This window comes from Triticum aestivum, chromosome 4A (genome assembly GCF_018294505.1).
Source record: "Triticum aestivum cultivar Chinese Spring chromosome 4A, IWGSC CS RefSeq v2.1, whole genome shotgun sequence".
NCBI classification, from domain to species: Eukaryota; Viridiplantae; Streptophyta; class Magnoliopsida; order Poales; family Poaceae; genus Triticum; species Triticum aestivum.
In genome coordinates, this window is record NC_057803.1 from 83,532,949 (window position 1) to 83,544,689 (window position 11,741).

An 11,741-nucleotide genomic window follows, 5' to 3' on the forward strand; every position below is an offset into this window, starting at 1 on the left:
CAAGACCCCCACATGTCCGTATTCTCTAGTTCAACATGGCACCCTTTAATTAGAGCCAAACCAATATATTCTCTTTTTATCGGCATGTGCCCACAATTTCTTTCAATTATAATTAACCACCATATTCTCTTTTATTGGCACATGAAGGCTACCACCATCAATAATTTATGGTGTCCATTGTTATGGACAACCCGACTTAGCTCGATGTCCGGATGCGGAGCAGGCCCAGTATGTGAGTAATCAAACTCATGACCTCAAAGACCCGACCACATGTTGCTAGCCACTCAAACAAACCTGTCCTGCTAACCAATGCTCAATGTGAATATTTAAGAGTATAGGACAACATCAGATTCAAAACATTTCTTCATTTTTTTGACCTTTCCAAAAAATCATAATGATGAACTACAAAATATACTTGGCAATGCGAACAACTTTCCAAATTACAAACAATTTTTTTAATTCAATACATTAAAGAAATAAAACAAAAACAGTTGAACGGAACATTTTTTGGAAATTCACAAACATTTCTTAAAAGCATGAACCTTTTATAAATATACAAACACTTTTCGAATTTGTGGATTTTTTTAAAATGGGAACATTTAGAAGGAATTTATAAAATGTATTTTTAATGCAAAAAATATTTACAATTTTTGAACATATCACTAAAACAAGAATATTTTTCTAATTTTTAACATTTTTAAATGCATATTGAATATCTTGAACAAATATAGAAAAATCCAAACAATTTTTAAAAAATGGGAATATTTTTTAAAATTTTGAAAAAAAATATCAGAACGATAAAAGATTTAAAATTGCAAGCATTTTTTAAATAGGAGTACTTGGCAACGTGATTTTTTTTCAAATTATGAACAATTTTTGAAAATCCCATGCATTTTTTGGAATAGCAAGAACAAAAATTTGAATGGAACATTTCTAGAAATTCACATATATTTCTTTAATAAAACACGAATAATTTTGAAGTTGTTAATTTTTTTTTAAATGGGAACATGTTTTCAAAATTCAGATTTTTTTTCGAAAATGTCTTTCTTTAATGTAAATATTATTTTCAACTTTCAAACATATCGCTAGAACAAGAATATTTTCCGAATTTGGAACATTTTTTAAAATCTTGAACAATAATGATAAACTTTAAAAAATGTTGAACATATTCTGGGTAGACAAAAAGTAAAATTCCAAACAATTTTTAAAATAGGAAAATATTTTTGGAGTTCATTACTTTTTGGAAAAATTGATCAAAAATTAAAATTCTGAACATTTTTTAAATTTCAAATTTCAGAGAAAAGATGAAAAATAGACTTGTAATGGGAAAAATCAAAAAAAAATAGGAAATAAAAGAGAAGGAAACAAAAAAAGAAAAATATAAACATAAACATAACATGGAAAAAATTGGGCGGGCCCAGTCTTGGGCCTCCTGTCCGTAGCTTGAACTATTTGCCGTACTATGCGGGAAATAGGATATTTTATTGCTGCATAGGCAGGAAAAATGGGCTGACCTTACTAGGCCGTAGCACACGCGGCCCACGTATGAAATTCGGGAGAGATCGTTTTTCCTTGGTAACAGTTGCACGTACAAAAGTTTAGTACCACCCCGGATAGAAAAAAATCTTTTAGCGGTGAACGGATGAAAAAATCGAAGAAACGCACCTTGCTTTATTAGTAGGTATAGATAAATAACAGAAAGTAAAAGAAGGGTACAGAAGGTTGTGCCTTCTAGTTTCATCCATCTCATGCTCATCAAAAGGAATCCACTAACAAGATTGATCAAGTCTTGTTAACAAACTCATTCCGAATAACATGGAACCGGAGAAATTTTGAATAACACTATGTTACCTCAACGGGGATATGCACATCCCCAATAATAAGAATATCAAATTTCTTTTTGACACTAGGTAGAGGAAATTCAAAACCTCCAATAATAATCGATGGAAATTTTCCAATAGAGTTGATACTATGAACTTGAGGTTGTTTCCTCGGAAAGTGTACCGTATGCTCATTACCATTGACGTGAAAAGTGACATTGCCTTTGGTGCAATCAATAACAGCCCCTGCAGTATTCAAAAAGGGTCTTCCAAGAATAATAGACATACTATCGTCCTCGGGAATATCGAGAATAACAGAGTCTGTTAAAATAGTAACGTTTGCAACTACAACAGGCACATCCTCACAAATACCAACAGTTATATCAGTTGATTTATCAGCCATTTGCAAAGATATTTCAGTAGGTGTCAACTTATTCAAATCAAGTCTACGATATAAAGAGAGAGGCGTAACACTAAAACCGGCTCCAAGATCACATAAAGCAGTTTTAATATAATTTCTTTTAATGGAGCATGGTATAGTTGGTACTCCGGGATCTCCTAGTTTCTTAGGTATTCCACCTTTAAAAGTATAATTAGCAAGCATGGTGGAAATTTCAGCTTCCAGTATCTTTGTTTTATTAGTAACTATATCTTTCATGTACTTAGCATAAGGATTCATTTTAAGCATATCAGTTAATCACATACGCAAAAAGATAGGTCTAATCATTTCAGCAAAGCGCTCAAAATCCTCATCATCCTTTTTCTTGGATGGTTTGGGAGGAAAAGGCATGGGTTTCTGAACCCGTGGTTCTCTTTCTTTACCATGTTTCCTAGCAACAAAGTCTTTCTTATCATAACATTGATTCTTTGATTGTGGGTTATCAAGATCAATAGAAGGTTCAATTTCTATATCATTATCGTTGCTAGGTTGAGCATCATCATGAACATTATCATTAACGTTATCACTAGTTTCAGGCTCATTACCAGACTGTGTTTCAGCATCAAAAATAGAAATATCATTTGGATTCTTAGGTGTTTCAACAATAGGTTTACTAGAAGCATGCAAAGTCCTATCATTTTTCTTTTTCTCCCTTTTAGAAGGACTAGGTGCATCTATATTATTTCTCTCAGAATCTTGCTCAATTCTCTTAGGGTGGACTTCAGGATACAGAGGTTCTTGAGTCATTTTACCACATATAGTCATAACTCTAACAGCATTATCATTATTCTTACTATTCAGTTCATTGAGCAAATCATTTTGAGCTTTAAGTACTTGTTCTACTTGAGTGGTAACCATAGAAGCATGTTTACTAATAAGTTTAAGTTCACCTTTGACATTAGCCATATAATCACCCAAGTGTTCAAGCATATTTGAATTGTATTTCAATTGTCTACCAAAATAAGCATTAAAGACTTATTGCTTAGCCATAAATTTATCAAAATCATCTAAGCATGGGCTAGCAAACTTAGTAAATGGGATTTCAGCTTTATCATATCTATAGAGAGAATTTACCTTTACTACCTGTGTCGGGTTATCAAGACCATGAGTTTCTTCAATAGGTAATGGATTAAGATCATATGTTTCTTCAACAGGCGGTAAATTAAGACCGTGTATTTCTTCAATAGGAGGTAAATTCTTAACATCTTCAGCTTTTATACCTTTTTCTTTCATAGATTTCTTTGCCTCTTGCATATCTTCAGGACTGAGAAATAGAACACCTCTTTTCTTCGGAGTTGGTTTAGGAATAGGCTCAGGAAGTGTCCAATTATTTTCATTTGTCAACATATTATTCAATAGAATTTCAGCTTCATCCGATGTTCTTTCCCCGAAAACAGAACCCGCACAACTATCCAGGTAATCTCTGGAAGCATTGGTTAGTCCATTATAAAAGATATCAAATTTTTCATTTTTCTTGAGAGGATGATCAGGCAAAGCATTAAGTAATTGGATAAGCCTCCCCCAAGCTTGTGGGAGACTCTCTTCTTCAATTTGCACAAAATTATATATATCCCTCAAAGCAGCTTGTTTCTTATGAGCAGGGAAATATTTAGCAGAGAAGTAATAAATCATATCCTGGGGACTACGCACACAACCAGGATCAAGAGAATTAACCATATCTTAGCATCACCCTTGAATGAGAACGGGAATATTTTAAGGATATAAAAGTAACGAGTTCTCTCATCATTAGTGAACAGGGTAGCTATATCATTTAATTTAGTAAGATGTGCCACAACAGTTTCAGATTCATAGCATGAAAAGGATCAGATTCAACCGAAGTAATTATATCAGGATCAACAGAGAGTTCATAATCCTTATCAGTAACACAGATAGGTGAAGTAGCAAAAGCAGGGTCAGGTTTCATCCTAGCATTAAGAGATTGCTGCTTCCATTTAGCTAATAACCTCTTGAGCTCGTATCTATCTTTGCAAGCTAAAATAGCTAAAGCAGCTTCTTTTTCAAAAACATAACCCTCAGGAATAACAGGTAATTCATATTTATTAGGGGGAGAGTCTTCATCATCTCTTTCATCAATATTATCAGTTTCAATATTTTCATTCTCTCTAACCCTACCAAGTTGTTCATCAAGAAATTCACCAAGTGGCACAGTAGTATCAAGCATAGAAGTAGTTTGATCATAAGTATCATGCATAGCAGAAGTGGCATCATCAATAACATGCGACATATTAGAACGAATAGCAGAAGCAGGTTTAGGTGTCGCAAGCTTACTCAAAACAGAAGGTGAATCAAGTGCAGAGCTAGATGGCAGTTCCTTACCTCCCCTCGTAGTTGAGGGATATATCTTGGTTTTTGGATCTCTCATGTTCTTCATAATGATAAGCAGATATAAATCCCAAGTGACTCAAAGAATAGAGCTATGCACCCCAGCAACAGCGCCAGAAAATAGTCTTGATAACCCAAAAATATAGGGGATCGCAACAGTTTTCGAGGGTAGAGTATTCAACCCAAATTTATTGATTCGACACAAGGGGAGCCAAAGAATATTCTCAAGTATTAGCAGCTGAGTTGTCAATTCAACCGCACCTGGAAACTTAATATTTGCAGCAAAGTATTTAGTAGCAAAGTAATATGATAGTAGTGGTAACGGTAGCAAAAGGTAACGGTAGCAAAAGTAGTGTTTTTTTTATTTTGTAGTGATGATAGCAATAGCAACAGAAAAGTAAATAAGCGAAGAACAATATATGGAATGCTCGTAGGCAATGGATCGGTGATGGAGAATTATGCCGGATGCGGTTCATCAAGTAACAATCATAACCTAGGGTGATACAAAACTAGCTTCAGTTCATCAATGTAATGTAGGCATGTATTCCGAATATAGTCATACGTGCTTATGGAAAAGAATTTGCATGACATCTTTTGTCCTACCCTCCCGTGGCAGCGGGGTCCTAATGGAAACTAAGGGATATTAAGTCCTCCTTTTAATAGAGTACCAGACCAAAGAATTAACACATAGTGAATACATGAACTCCTCAAACTACGGTCATCACTAGTAAGTATCCCGATTATTGTCACTTCGGGGTTAACGGATAATAACACATAATAGGTGACTATAGACTTGCAAGATAGGATCAAGAACTCTCATATATTGATGAAAACATAATAGGTTCAGATCTGAAATCATGGCACTCGGGCCCTAGTGACAAGCATTAAGCACAACAAAGTCATAGCAACATCAATCTCAGAACATAGTGGATACTAGGGATCAAACCCTAAGAAAACTAACTCGATTACATGATAAATCTCTTCCAACCCATCACCGTCCAGCAAGCCTACGATGGAATTACTCACGCACGACGGTGAGCATCATGAAATTGGTGATGGAAGATGGTTGATGATGACGATGGCGACGGATTCCCCTCTTCAGAGCCCCGAACGGACTCCAGATCAGCCCTCCCGAGAGGTTTTAGGGCTTGGCGGCAGCTCCGTATCATAAAACGCAATGAATCCTTCTCCCTGATTTTTTTCTCCCCGAAAGCAAATATATAGAGTTGGAGTTGAGGTCAGAGGAGCTCCAGGGGGCCCACGAGGTAGGGGGCGCGCCCTAGGGGGGCAGGCGCGCCCCCACCCTCGTGGCTAGGGTGTGGGCCCCCTGGTCTTCATCTTTTGCAAGGATTTTTTGATATTTCCAAATAGACGTTCCGTGAAGTTTCAGGTCATTCTGAGAACTTTTGTTTCTACACATAAATAACACCATGGCAATTCTGCTGAAAACAGCGTCAGTCCGGGTTAGTTCCATTCAAATCATGCAAGTTAGAGTCCAAAACAAGGGCAAAAGCATTTGGAAAAGTAGATATGACGGAGATGTATCACTAGCCCAGGCTGCTGACTAGGAACCTATCCCCTAAACGAAGAAGAAGCAGAAGAAGAATTGCAACACAAGCAAACGTCGCTCTCACGTCATGATCAACGCATTACCTGTACCTGCAACTATTGGTGTAGTAAACAGTGAGCCACGAGGACTCATCAATCCCATTACCATGGGTATCAAGACTAGCAAAGCTTAAATGGGTATGGAAAGGATAAGTGGTTAGGTTGCAGTAGTGGCTAAGCAATGTATGGTGGCTAACTTACGAGTACAAGAGTAAGATGAGAAACTACACAAACGATCGCAAACTAGTAAATGATCAAGAAGTGATCCTGAACTACTTACATCAAACATAGCCCAACCATGTTCTCCTCTCGGACTACCCGAAAAGAGACAATCACGGTTACGCACGCGGTTGGTGTATTGTAAATGAGTTTACTTCAAGTCCTCTACAACCATATATTAACAAATTCCCATCTGCCACATAACCGCGGGCATGGCTCTTGAAAGTTTAAACCCTGCAGGGGTGTCCCAACTTAGCCCATGACAAGCTCACGATCCGCGGAGACAATCCTCCATCACGGGACCCTCCGATCAAACTCGGAATCCCGGTGCACAAGACATTTCGACAATAGTAAAACTAGTCCAGCAAGACCTCCCGATGCACCAACCTAGCCTGATAGGAGTTGCACGATCTCGTTCTTAGGGTACACCGGATCTGCAAAGCATACAGGATCCAGATACCCCAAATTGCCTAGGGGCAGTCCCGCATGGTGCTCTATTTGGGACCAACACCATCAGCATTGGCCCCCTTGTATGTAGAAATCCTCGGGTTCATGACGCATAATGCCAATCAATTATTAGGTTTAAGTATTATTATGGAAAATGTTAAAACCAATGTTGGGCCTTGCTGGAAGAGTATTATTCAAAGCAAACTGTCAAGAGGGGCCAATAAACCCTCACTGTGTTAGGGATGCAAAATCAAGGAACATAACACCGGAATGACGGAAAATAGGGCGACAAGAGTGGAACAAAACACCAGGCATAAGGCCAAGCCTTCCACCCTTTACCAAGTATATAGATGCATTAATTAAATAGATATATTGTGATATCCCAACATTTCTATGTTCCAACAAGGAACAACCTGCAACTGCACCTGCAACTAGCAATGCTATAAGAGGGGCTGAGCAAAGTGGTAACATAGCCAAACAACGGTTTGCTAGGAACAGTGAAAAGGTTAGAGGCTATCATAGCAATTTGGGAGGCTTGATAAACAAGTGGTAGGTAGCGCGACATAGCGATAGCATCGAGAAAACTAGCATAGCAAAGGTAGTAGTGAGATCCAAGGTGACGGTCATCTTGTCTGAAATCCCGCAAGGAATAAGAACGAGTCCATGAAGTAGACGAAGCAATGTAGTCGAACGAATCCTCACACTTGCAAAGAAGCCAGACTATCGAGAAGAAGCACAACCGGAAAGAAGCAAACAACATGGTAAACAACCATCACATAAACATGGCATGATGCACAATCAAGTATGATGCATGTCCGGTTTAATGAGGAATGGCATGGCAAACTGCATCAAACAATACTACAAATTAAGTGGAGATCAATATGCAATGAGTTACATATTGAAGAAACACCACATGCAAGTATTTAGTTCTCTCCCGTTTATGTACCCAACAATATTAAATGTTGTCAAACATGGCAAGAGGTGAAGCATAAGTAAACTAACTATTTAGGCAAGTTTAAATGAGGCCGGAAATAACAAGCAACAAGTCCGGAAAATCCTCATGTGCATATTTTAGATTTGGTACTGTTCTGTCCTAAAGCATATTTTATTGATGTTAAACAGTATAACAAAGTGCACCAAGTTAATCTATGAATTTTTCTACCCCATTTGCCTATAAACTTTATTAAAATTGGAGTTACGGTTATTTAGTTATGAAATAAATCATTTTAACATGGCATATGAGCAAATTTAATCAAACAACATTTTAAATGTTTCTAACATAGATGGCAGTGGCATATTATGAAACTAGATGAAATTCTAAGCATTTTACATGTATAGTTTGTTTTAATACGATGCATGGTTATTTAGGTGTGACCATTTTAAAATGATGGCAAATTTCTATAATTATGCATGTGATGGATATTTAGCAAATTCGTCCAAGGGAAAAAAACGTCCACGAGCTGAAACTGACTGGCCCAACAGTGGGGAAAAAAATAAGAGGGCGCATGGGGTGGCCTCACCATGGGCGATGGCCTAGTCGGTGATGCCGGGCTTGAGCACGATGTGGGGCTGGACCTCGCGGGGCACAGGCTGCAGAGGCGAGGCACTAGTGCAACTGGGCCCATGCACAGGAGCGCGGTCAACGGCGATGCATGATCTCCGGTGAGGGCGATGTGTGGAGTAGATTGGGCCAGCCGACGGTGAAGCTGGTCGGGGAGACGCCAGGCGGCGAGGCAGGGGCAGGGAGGTCCAGATCCGGCGGCAGAGGAGCCTGGCGGCGCCGGCGGAGGAGCTTGGACGAGGTGCGGGCACCGGCGAAGGAGATCCAGGGCGGACAGGCGTTCTCCGGCGAGGTCCGGTCGCCGTACGCGGGCGATAGCGAGGCGCGGCTTGGGCGGGTGCTGCGAGGCAGGGAGCTCGCGGGCGGCGTGGAGCATCCGGGTCCGGGGCGCACGACGGCGGAGGAGTCGGTGTGCTCCGGCGAGGACGACGAGCGACGGTGGAGCAGGCGCCTGTGGGGGCGCGGACAGGCTCGTCCGGGCCCAGATCCGGCCCCGGGCGGCCTGAGATGGGCTTCAGCGGGCCCTGCGGGAGGTGGAGGGAGGCAGGGGCGACGTGGCATGAAAGGATAGGCTGGGAACGTCTCGCGGGGTGAGGTGGCGCGTTGGCATTGGCCGAAAGGTGTGGCGGCGATGACGACAAGTGTCGGCGGCGGGTTAGGCCGGCATGGAAAACGAGGAGGAGGTGGGAAGAGGCTGGTGGCATGTGGGTTTCGAGAAGGCTAGGGTTTATCCAGATTAGGAAGGGCTAGCCTTCCTTTTATAGGCAGAGATGCTAGGGGAGGGGCTTTGGGGGCTTCCGGAGCGCTCTGATCAAGATCTGAAGGCACCAGTCGAGAGGGGGTTGGTTGGGCCTAGTGGGTGGTAGTGGGATGTAGGTGGGCTGATTGTAGCTGTGTGGAGAGGCCTTGGGCCATGGAAGAGAAAAGAGAGAGAGGCCAGGCAGCAGTTTCCGGAGAGCGAAAACGTCCGACGTTTGACTGGCTATATTGCCGCTATAGTTATTCGTTGGGGCATCAAACGAACTCTGAATGCGATGAAATTTGGCAGGCGGTCTACCTACACTATAATTAGACCGCACAGCAACTTTCATCCCATTCTGAGAATATTATTTGGCCACTTATAAATTAGTATTTTGGACGTGCCGCGGGCGCGTGCGAGTGTGTCTGGGCTCAGAACGGACAACGGAAGGAATGGGGAGACTGGGACGGACACAAGTTTTCAAAACATGAGGATGCAATGCATATGATGACATGATGCAATGCAACAAGCACAGATGAATGCAACAAACAAAACAAAACACACGACAAATCTCGGAATCCATGGAAGGCATCTGGAGCGCCGGTCTTGGGGCATCACAACTCTCCTCCACTTACAAGAGATCTCGACCTGAGATCTAAGGATGGCACCAGAGAGAAACGGAAGAAGGAAGAGGTAAAACTAAGTTGCTTCTTTGACAAACGAGTGAAACCAATGAACCTTGAGAGGTTAAAAACTTGAAAGAAGAACACAATAGAGTTAAACTAAATTGAGAGCACTCTGGTAGAAAACAGAAACAAGGAACACCATGTGAACCTTGGAGGTTGCAAAGCTATGAATGACGAACACAATGGACAAGAAGGAATTGAAACCACTCTGGTTGAAATGAGATAAACAAGGAACAAGGAAGAACAAATTCAAACAGCACTCCGGTTGAAAAGAGGTGCAAGACTTGATAAGATGGAAAGAACTTGAGCAGAGGACACAACACTCATGTTAAATGGATAATCAAGGAAAAGAACATGATCTTGACAAAACAAGATGATGGGTCGAAGAGACTAACATCACAATGTCTCTAGAACACATGTAAGAATGGAATCAAAAGAACGGAGAAGAAAACAACATATTCTACCTCAAATGAATTTGAAAGAGCAACCTTAGGAGAAGTGTTGAATGGAGTTGTTGGAAAACCAACAATGAAAAGAGTAAGATTGTTGTGGGCTTATGGAAAACATCTCAAAATTTGAGGTGAAATTCTGCCAGATACGAAAACAATTGCTTGCTTGAGATCAATGAAGAGATGATAACTTCATTCATCGAGAGGATAGGAGAAAACTTGGATAATTGATAAACACCACAAATAGCAACATTCCTTAGGGAAGGCTATAAGTGAAATCTATACCAAGATAACACCAACGAAGAGATTGATGGGTTTAAAATATGTCACTCTTGAAAACTTGTGAATCATGAAACATGAAGGGAAATTATCAAGAATGACATAACACCACCTCAAAATATAAAGGAGAACAATTGCAGTTCGGAATGCAAGATGAATAATGTTGAGCTCCTCCAATAAGAATCTTGGTGAACACTTCGAGAAGGAATTAAATCCTTGATGAACCATCATGTAGAGCCTCCATGAAGAACTCTGGTAACAAAAGGACGATGAGAAGGAAGTGATGGATGAAAAGAATATGGTTGAAGCCTTGCAGTGATTTAGATGGAGCTTCACGACGATATAACCATGAAGTGTCGCAACTCCGGAAACAAAGATGAATCACTTGAAACCAAGAATTTTGATGAATCTCCGGAATAAGATATTGAATTTACGCGATGAAACAAGAATAAGAATTACATTATGCCTATCCTTCATCAATTAAATTGATGACCCACAATGGATTTGGCATACTACTCATTCTTATTGAAAAGGATTAAGGAGATATATAGTGCAAACTTGAGAAAGTCTTCAACGAATACCCGGTAGAATTTGAAACAATGAATAAGTTGATATGATAACAAGGAAGAGAAAACTTGAACGAACCACCGTAAGAATTGAAAATGAAAGTAGCAAAGGAACAATTCACCAGGAAGAATTGGAAAACGAATAAAGATACTTGACGTAATTTAGATAGATGAGAACTAATAGATCACGAGCTGACTAGAGAATACTTGAACAAAGCACCGGGAGAATTGGAGAACGAGATCTAAATGTTGAGAATCAAGATTTCTGAAATGATGGTCTTCAGTTGATCGAAACGGAAAACAGCTCCTGAAATACTCCAGATGGGTGAAAAGAATTCTCACAATCGAAAACAATTATGAGAGAATGGCATAAAGCTAGAACCATGAATCTTCGAGAGAATGGACAAGATTGAGAGAAAAAATCTTCTTCGGTCTTCAAAATTTGAGAATGACAACGAGAAACCCCACCATGAATTGTTGAGACACTCCGGAGTAATGAAGAATAGAAATGTTGAACCAACGATGAAAATGTTCTGAAAGCGATCTTGGAGAAGGAATATGACTGATGATAATTCATTCTTACGT